Genomic DNA, 10,524 nt, shown 5'->3' on the forward strand with positions numbered 1-10,524 from the left:
AGTTAAATAAAAAGACCTAGAGCTTCTGGTATACTCAGGGACCCAGAGGTCTGTAGGTTCATGGAAGATTCGAGAGCAGGAGCTGGGACCAGATAGATGTCTGTCTAAATACCACTGATCTCATCCAGATAGACTGCGTCTCACGGTTCACCTTGAGAAACTACCACCAGTATTAACCACTCGGGGAGGGCTGACAAGACACAGGCCCCACAAGGGTGGTTTCTGTTATTTTAAAATTTTCTTATAGTTAATGTATATGATTTATGTCAAAAACATTACTAGGATACAGGTCATAGGAGAGAAATATGTGCCATAATTAAAAGACAGAAGTTCTTTAAATAACACAAAGTACCAGAACTATGTCTCTAAACCACACCAAACACCGAGCCATCTCAGCCTTCCCTTCTAGCCTGTCTCCATCCTTTATGTCAGCCATAGCTTCACAGGAACACTTGTACCAGGAGCCGCCTGTGCTGATACGCTGGTAGACGATTTTCACTAGCCTCCCTGCCTTCCATTATGATATCTCAGCTCTCTCAGTCCTGTGCAGTCGGCTTGGTGGAGCTCCCCTCCCACCCCAACTCCATTCACTGGCAACTCCACCTCTTGGTGCACATTCAAGGTCCCTATAGCCCTTTCATTCCCGTGTCTGTCTCCAGGCTTCTCTTTTTCCTATTTCAGTGTGCTTGCAGGAATCTCTCCTCACACCACACCTCTGCTGCCTTGAGACTGAGTCCTGGTGCAGACACAATCCTTCTAACACATTTCCACAGCCTCTCTCAGCCCTTTCTCCTTTCTCCTCTCCATTGCTTTCTGCCACTTGCAGAAGCTCTCCGCCAAGGATCACTCAATCACCACACTTGCCTCAGCTTCAGAGAGGGCAAGAGGAACCATGAACAGAACAGCCACCCAGCAAAGACAAGACCCAGTAGTAACACCAAAAAACGCCTCATAACTTCAGATGCCTAGACTCTGCAAAAACCATAAACAGCCAAGACCATTTGCCTCCACCAGAACCCAATAGGCCCTGAGAAATACTATATAGCTGAAGCATAAGACAGGTTTCAAAATAGCAATTATGAATATGGCCCAAACCTTATAGAGGGTGTGAATGAATGCCCCAGTGCTAACTACGAAAACACAAATCGTTGAACAAAATAAAACAGTTTAAGACGTGAAAGTAGAAACAGAATCACTGTCTTAGGGTTTCTATTGCTGTGATGTCCACTGTGATAAAAGCAACTTGGGGAGAAAGGGATTTGGGTTACATACCACAGTCCATCAACACTTGGGGAGCCAAGTCAGGAACTCAAGCAGGGCAGGAACCTAGAGGCAGGAGCTGATGCGGAGGCCTTGGAGGGGTGCTGCTTACTGGCTTGTTTCTCTTGGTTTGCCCAACCTGCTGTCTTCTAGAACCAGGACCACCAGCTGAGGGACAGCACCACCCACATGGGCTAGGCACTCCCACATCAATTACTAATTAAGAAAATGCCCTACAACCACAATGGCCTGCCTACAACCCAGTCTTATGGAGGCATCGTCTCAATTGAGACTCCCTCCTCTATAAAGACAATAGCTTGTGTCAAGTTGGCCTAAATCTAGCCATCGTAATCACGAAAGAAAAAGCACACTGACATAAAACTAGAGATGAAACTGTTAGAGATAGGAAGCCTCATGAACATTTTACAAAACATGGAAGAGAGAAACAGGCATTGGAGACACCTGATAGGTTAGGCAAAGAAAATGTTAAATCTAAAATAATCCAGATACAAAAGATACAGGAAATCTGAGACACTATGAAAAGATCAAATCTACAGAGAATAGAGGAAGGACAAAACAACAACAACACACACACCCCAAATCTAGGTCAAAGTCCCAGAAAATATTTTCAACAAATTCATAGAAGAAAAATGTCAAGAAAGAGGTACCTATCAAGGTACAAGAAACATACAGCACATCCAATACACAGGACCAGAAAACATAATAAAACAACAACACATAATAAAACACTAAATGTTCAGAACAGGGAAAGACTTAAATGTCATAAGGAAAAAAGACCAAGTAACATATAAGGGTAGGCCCATTTAAATAACACTTCTCAGTGGAAACTCAAAACCAGAAGGGACTGGCCTGGTGTCCTACAAACTGAGAGACTATGGAAGCCTAGACTACTCTGCCAGAAAAGCTATCAATCATAATAAATGGAGAAAGAGAAACATTCCATGATAAAACCAAATTTAAGCAGTATCTCTACCGATCAAATTCTACAGAAGGAACTAAAAGAAAAACATTAATCTGAAGAGGTTGGCCACAGCCAGGAAAACACAATAGGTAAAGAATCTCAGACCAATAAATCAAAAGCTGGGATACACATCATAACAAAACACAGAAATTAATAAACAGTGCTCATTCATAACTTTCAATATTAATGATCTCAATTACCCCAGTAAGAAGACAGACTAACACCAGGCAGTGGTGGTGCATGCCTTTAAGCCCAGCACTTGGTAGCCAGAGGCAGGTGGATTTCTGAGTTCAAGGCCAGCCTGGTCTACAGAGTGAGTTCCAGGACAGCCAGGGCTACATAGAGAAACCCTGTCTCAAAAAAAAAAAAAAAAAAAAAAAAGACAGACTAGCATATTGGACTAGACAGCTGAGTCCATCTTTCTGGACTACATTCTGCTGCATTCAAGAAACACATTTTGCCATCCTTAATAGACATCACCTCAAGTAAAAGTGTAGAAAAGGGTATTCCAAGCAAATGGACCCGTCTTAGTTACTCCCCTGTTGTGGAAAGACACCACATCCAAGGCAGTTCATGAAATAAAGTGTTTAATTGGGGACTGGCTTACAGTTTCAGAAGTTAAGTCTGTGATCATCATGGTGGAGACCATGGCATCGAGCAAGCATGGTGCCTGAGCAGTAGTTGAAAGCTTATATTTGATCTACAAGCAGGAGACAGAGTTGGGGGTAGGGTGAGATCTGGCCTGGGCTTTTGAAAGCTCAAAGCCCATCCCCAGTGGCACATCTCTTCCAACAAGGTCACACCCTATCACCCTATCAGCTCACCAACTGGGAACCAAACATTCAAATATATGAGCCTGAGGTGGGGGGCATTCTCATTCAAACCTCCGCATTCCACTCCCTGCACCCCATAGGCTTGTTTCTCTTGGTTTGCTTTCTTATAGAACCCAGGACCACCATCACAGCACCACCCACAATGGGCTGAGACCTCCCCCATCAATCACCAATTAAGAAAATGCCTTAGAAGCTTGCCTGTGGGGGTGTTTTCTCAACTGAGTCTCCCTCCTCTCTGATGACTCTAGCTCTGTCAAGTTGACATAAAACTTGCAGCACAGTCACTAAAGACAAATGACATGGACATAAAAATGGAGTCTACAGAGACAGTTTTCATTCAAACCACCACAGACCCTCACTTGGCACATGCTATGCTTTGGATATGGCTTAAGCGTGTCTCCCCAAGGTTCACATGCTGAAGTGTTGGTCTCTACATTGGAGGAATTAGGAAGTGGTCAGATTTTTTTTAAAGGTGTGGAGCCTAGTGGAAATGTCTTAGATAAACTGAGGCCATGCCCTTGTAAGGAAAGGGACAGCCTCTTTGGGGCTTCCTGTTTGAAGACATAAACTCTTTCTCCTACTTCTTCCTGATACTCACCATTAGGCCCCCATGACATGAGCAGCCAGCCTGCGAGCCAAATAACCTCCTTCTCTATAACATTACCCTGACTCAGCGATTCAATGGCAGTGATAATATTTTTAAAAAGGTGAACAAGGGCTGGGGAAATGGAAGAGTACTTGACCTGCAAACGTGAAGTATGGAGTTAAATCCCTTGCAACCATGTGAAAAACCGAGTGTAGACTTGCTGGCTGTACCCTATTGCTCTTGGGGGGCAGAGACAAGAGAACTGTTGTAGCTAACTGGCTGCCAATGCAGTTTCACGTTCAGTGAGAGACCCTGTCTCAAAGGAATAAAGGGTGAAATAGCGGGTCACCTGACCTCTTCCCCTAGCCTCCCATGCCTGTAAGTACACAAACATGTGCATCTGCACATACCTGTGCATGGACAACCATACAAACACACATACAATGCATAAAGTACATTTTCTACTGCTTGTAATGGGGAAAAATGGAAGAGAAAGAACAGAGGAGAGTCTGAGCATGGCTCTCTCCATCACAGTGCACAGTAGAGAGGCATTAGTGGGAAGAGTCTTCACTAATAGTCTAGTCTCTCTCTTTTTTTTTTTTTTTTTACGAGACAGGGTTTCTCTGTATAGCCCTGGCTGTCCTGGAAATCACTCTGTAGACCAGGCTGGCCTTGAACTCAGAAATCTGCCTGCCTCTGCCTCCCAAGTGCTGGAATTAAAGCTGTGCGCCACCACCACCACCACCACCACCGGGCTAACATTCTAGTCTTAACATTTCCTAGCCTGGAGGTCAGACTTCACAGAGTCTGCTGTAGGCTGGATCTAACCTGTCTATTGAAGGTCCATATGTTAAATAAAGGCCTTGCCCTAGCTTCATGCTGTTGGCAGATGGGGGAACTTCAAGTGGTGGGGTTTGGTGGGAGGTTTTACTTCATTCTGAGTTTTCCCGAAAGAAGATTGTGGGTCCCTGCTCTCTTTCTTGTTCTCAGTTGTGCACTAATCAGGAAGTGTTCCTATCCCATGCAAAATTACAGGGTCAAATGGTCAGGGCCCTGTCTTAGTTAGGGTTTCCGTTGCTGTGAACAGACACCATGACCAAGGCAACTCTATTTGTAAAGGACAACATTTAATTGAGGCTGGTTTACAGGTTCAAAGGTTCATTATGATCAAGGTGGGAACATGGCAGTACTGATGTGATTTAACCGAGTTGTTCAAATCTGCTTTGTTTTTTTTGGTTTTGGTTTTGTTTTGTTTGAGACAGGGTTTCTCTGTATAGCTCTGACTGTCCTGGAACTCACTTTGTAGACCAGGCTGGCCTCAAACTCAGAAATCCGCCTGCCTCTGCCTCCGCCTCCCGAGTGCTGGGATTAAAGGCGTGTGCCACCATGCCCGGCTCAAATCTGCTTTTTAATTTTTAAAAGAATGTGCTTTTAAAAAGCCCCTTCTGTTTGGGATAGCATTGAAAATGTAAACGAGGAAAATACCTACTAAAAAAATAAATTAAAAAAAAAAAAAGCCCCTCCTGGCTGCCCACACGGTGGCACACACCTTTAATCCCAGCACTCGGGAGGCAGAGGCAGGCAGATTTCTGAGTTCCAGGACAGCCTGGTCTACAAAGTGAGTTCCAGGACAGCCAGGGCTACACAGAGAAACCCTGTCTCGAAAAAACAAACAAACAAAAAAAAGCAAAACAAAACAAAACAAAACAGCCCCTTCTGAGCTGTAAGAGATAGTACTGTTCTTAACTTAAGAGCACTGGCTGCTCCTGCAGAGGACCCAGATTCAATTCCCAGTACCTGTAGGGGTCACCCTCGATTATCTATAACTCCAGTTCCAGGGCATCTGACACTGTCTTCTGGTCTCCTCCGGGCCCCAGGCACACATGTACACAAATATCCATGTAGGCAAAACATTCAGACACATGATAAATAAATAAATCTTGGGGAAAATAAGAGGCTTGCCTGGACACTATTTTGATTAAATGGACCCCAGATCCCTTGCGTTCTGTGGAAGGAGTAACATGGTTTGGTTGGGTGGAGATATGGAATGACAAGGGCAAAATTAAGAATAACTCTTAAATACCTTCACTCTTTTTAAATACAGACTTTTAAAAGACAACTTTAGGGTACTTTTATCACAAACTTGCACAAATCCTTTTACAAGTACACACACACATGAGAAAATAGACTTTAAACTCAAAATACTATAAATTACATGCATATTCCCACACTCTGGAAAATAAAATTCTCACAAATAATGCCTTATAAAATACTCTTAGTTGTTACTAAAAGGTAATTTTTGAAAATTAAAGCTTATCAATGAGGGAAGTCAGAGCAGGAACTCAAACAGGGCATGTGTCTGGAGGGAGAAGCTGGTGCAGAGGCCGTGGTGGGTGCTGCTTACTGGCTTGCTCCTTCTTGCTGCCTTCTTTGAGAACCCAGGACCACCAGCATAGGGATGGTCCCAACCACAATGAGTTGAGTTGGGCCATCTCCCACCAAACACTAATTAAGAAAATATCTGATAGGCTTGCACACAGCCCAGTGTTATGGAGGTGTTGTCTTCATTGAAATTCCTTCCTCTCAGATGACTCTAACTTGTGTCAAGTTGACATAAAAATTGTCTGCTACAGTGAGTGAAAAGTGGGGGCCAGGCAAAGGATTAAACAAACCTAAAGATGTATGCAGAAGTCATATAGAAATGTGTTATTTTATACTTGTAGCTAACCAGAAAATAGAAAACTAATTTAAATAGTTTGTAGAGAGGTATCCTGCATGGTTGGACAATGCTTCTTCCAGACACTAAGGGATTTTTAAATGAAAAATCCCATCTTTTCCTGTGTATTCTTCTTGGCCAGAGAGACCACAGAAGCTTCCAAAATACTGGCTATAGTCATAATCCTTGGTTTCCATAAGAACTACATGGTAAAATGTCATTGCTGAAGTTACTGCACACTCTGGACACAGGACACAGGAAACAAAATGTAACTGTCCTCTGGTTTCTTGCTTGCTGGTGGTCATCAATGCAGAGGGTGCTATGTAGGAGCCAGAGGAGAAAAGCCGTCAAAGGTCTTATGTAGATGTGGGCCCAGATATAGATGCTGCAACAGGTACCTGCCAGGCAAATGAGACCAGTGGTGTAACGGTAGCACAGGTATTGGGGTGGGGGGATAATCAACTGCTTTCCATTGTATTTGCGAGCTGCTACACAGGAAAGAATGCAAGTCAAGCGCTGTGAACCTGGACAAAAGCCTATAGTTGAGGAAACAGTCCTGGGGTGGTGGGGAATCCTGCTGTGGATGTTTGGTTAAGTGGACATGTAGTCCATCTACCTTCTAAATATTTTTGCTTTTATCCATAGACTAGTAGTGCATTTAGCTTTGGTTAGAGAAGCCACTTTTTGAACTGGGTGACAGTTAGTGCACAGACTCATAGCCTGTCAGAGTGTGGAGAATATGTGACTCTTGAATACTCAACTCTAAATAGCACGCACATGTAAGCCTTGTATAGGTTATGGCTATAACCGTGGTGTGTTCGTGATTGTAACAGCCATGTCATATATAGGAGACAGTGTTTCCTAGCACTTCTTCTTGATTCTCTGACATTTGTAGTCTTTCTACACTGACCCTTCTGAAATGTTCCCTGGACCTGGGAGAGAGCATTCATAGCTTTCACGACTATGTTTATACCCCCAGTATGAGTGATGGTTTATATATGATCGGCCCAGGGAGGGGCACTATTAGAAGGTGTGGCCCTGTTGGAGTAGGTGTGGCCTTTTTGGAGTAGGTATGTCACTGTGGGTGTGGACTTTAAGACCCTCATTCTAGCTGCCTAGAAGCCAGTATTCTCCTAGCAGCCTTCAGATGAAGATGTAGAACTCTCAGCTCTGCCTGCGCCATGCCTGCCTAGAAGCTACCATGCTCCCACCATGATGATAATGGACTGAACCTCTGAACCTGTAAGCCAGTCAAATGTTAACTGTAAACAGTTAAATGTTGTCCTTATGAGTTGCCTTGGTCATAGTGTCTGCTCACAGCAGTAAAACCCTAGACAATGAGAAATATTAATTTACTTCTCTCTTTATTTTATTGATGAGAAAACAGGAATACAACATAATTAGTGGTGAACCATGATTAAAATGTCTATCTTTGTCTAGACCTTTCTCCATACTTACTATGCTGGACATACAGCTATGAATTGCATAACTTCATGCCCCAGATCTTCTCATGGGATATGATTTTGTGATGAGAAACTGTGGATGATTTCATGCTGGACTCAAGTTTCTAGAGAACTGCACAGTTAACTTTGAGAAGACATTAGCTGACAGTCTTCAAACACATGATTGACACAAAAGAGTCCAACGTGGATGTGGGACATGACGCCTTATCCTACTATAAAGAGTTTCTTTCATTCACAGAAAACAAACAAAACTTCTCTATGGTTATATCCTACTATCTCCAGTCAGTAGTAGCTGAGGCTAGACACAAAGGGGAATGACCTTATTGGGTTAGGTGCGCCCCCTCTGTACATCCCTGACCCACACAAAGGCACCTTTAGGCTTTAGGTTCCACCTCCAGTCATGTACTTTAATTTCTCTCAGTATAAGTAGATAATACTTTTTTTAAACATGGAGAAATCCAAAAAATTATTTTACATGAAAGAGATTTTAAAATGAGAGCATTCTGTGGAATGTCTCAGGAAATGCTAATCGTCGAAGCTATCATTTTCCCCAGGGGATGAGGATTTGATTTCAGGGATAAAGAACTCAAAGGCTGAGAGATGTGATTATTGTCCAAAGGTCAAAAATATTTGAGGCTTTGAAAAAGATCCACGAAAGACGTGAGAGAGCTCTATTGTCTCCATCCAACGCACAGGGTCAAGTTCATGGGAAAAGCCAAGTCCTGTTTTATGTGAAACATAGACCTTGTAGGTACTCATCAGAGGAAATTACACACCAAGAGGGTAGTTCAAAGAAAAAACTCATTACCGCCGCTGCGAAAGCACAGAGCTGCCAATGCACGGCAGCCTTAGCTGTCCGTTGGTTTTCAACAAGCAGTCAACAGCTTCTGCAAAGCTATAATCTAGTTCTTAAGGGCCTACACTTACAATTGCGCTGTGGATGAGGCCATCTGCCCACAAACTGTAGAAATTGTGTAATGTTTTCCACAAATGTTAGGTTCACAGTTCATTAGAAAGATCTCGAATCCTGCGCCAGGCATCTCTTCCATGTGCTGTTGGCTTTACAGTGGAGTCAGCTGGCTGAACTCAGGCCCCATGCCCGGTGGAACACCACCTGGTGGTGTGCACCGTTTACCTGAGCCCTGGGCACTTTTCCTAGATTGGGTCACTAACCTGGATCTGTCCTCCCTACTGCACAAACACTTTGGGTAGTCCCACTGGAATCACCCCTCCGGCAGCTCAGGTTCAACAGCCTGCTTCTCAGCCCCGTGCTTCCTGTTTGCAGTCCCATTCAAAGGCTGCATATGGCTACCTATGAGTAGCTCTTCCTGGCATTCATTCTCATGAATGTTTCTGGCTTCATTCTCCCCATGGAGAATGCCTCCCCATGCCTCCTCCCTTGTTCACTATCCCAGCCTTGGGCTGGTTCGGAGCAGACTCCATCTGCCCGATGGTTCCTCTTTGCCCATAGGAATAAGTTCCAAGCTCTTTTAGGGCAGCAGTGAGGGTATTTGAGTCTGATTTCTCCATCTTCTCGATTTAACTCTTTTATTCCACCGAGGTGGGATGTTAGCGCGAGAAATGTATCACACAGCCTTCAGGCTTTTTTTTTTCTGTTACACAAACCGGAAGTACCCTCCCCCAGCCTATCTTCCTGACTTTTTCTGGCTCACTGCTAAGCTAATCTTCGGCGTACACAGTGTGGGTGCACATCCTTTCTAGGAGGGTCCCTCACCTTCTCTCATTGGGTCAGGTAGGTCCCCTCTACACAGCATCCATGATGCGCTCCACAGCCACACATTTGGCCTTGCCTTGGGGAATGGAAGCTGCCAGAAGGAAGCCAAACTTTCCACTGAAGGTTTGGCAAGGCTGATTGGCTGATTAAAAGTTTTATTGACCTTTGGAATGCCGCAAGTCCAGAGACAAATTTTCCCGGGGGAACCTTATCCCTCTTAATGACCGTGCATTACCCTCTCCAGGATCTGCCCTAACAGCTTTGTGACCGTTAAGTAAATCCTTTGGAATGTACAGAGAGCTACTTTCCTACCAACCAGAAAGCTGAGAGTGCGGGCAGATGGCAACTGAGACCTGAGGCAGAGGCATCCCCACTGTTCTTTGACCTGACTACACAGTGTTTCCACCAATGAGTTTGAAAAGGATCTCGATTCACGGCTGTCTCTGTTCCATTGCTATAAAAAACTTTGTGAAACTGCTTCCACATTGAACATACAATTTTGTGATTTTGTGTTCCCTGGCCACGGTCGATCATATTTGACTCCAGAAAAAAAAAAATGTCTTATTCCCTTTGAGGTGAGAGTTATGTTTTTGTATCAATGCTTTATTTAATAATCTCCGGACACATGCACTTATGTTTTTTTTTTTTTTTTTTTTTTAGCAGAGCCTTTCTATAAATGATCTTTTAAAATATCTAAAATATGCACCGAATGATAAATAATCCAAATTTGTCTTTCTGGTTCCCAAGTGTTGTGGTTTGAATGAGAAGTGTCCACTATAGGCTCGTGTGGTTGAGCACTCAGTCCCCACTCAGGGCTTCTGTTGGGGGAGGGTATGGAGTACTTTGGAGGTGCAGCCTTGCTGGAGAGTCACTGGAAATAGGCTTCCCCCCACCTGCTGCTCAGTATCAACTTCCTGCACAAGAATAGAAATGTAATCCCCCACTTTTC

The sequence above is a fragment of the Mus caroli genome, unplaced genomic scaffold (assembly GCF_978045245.1).
Source record: "Mus caroli unplaced genomic scaffold, Mus_caroli_1 scaffold_10, whole genome shotgun sequence".
In the NCBI taxonomy this organism is placed as follows: Eukaryota; Metazoa; Chordata; class Mammalia; order Rodentia; family Muridae; genus Mus; species Mus caroli.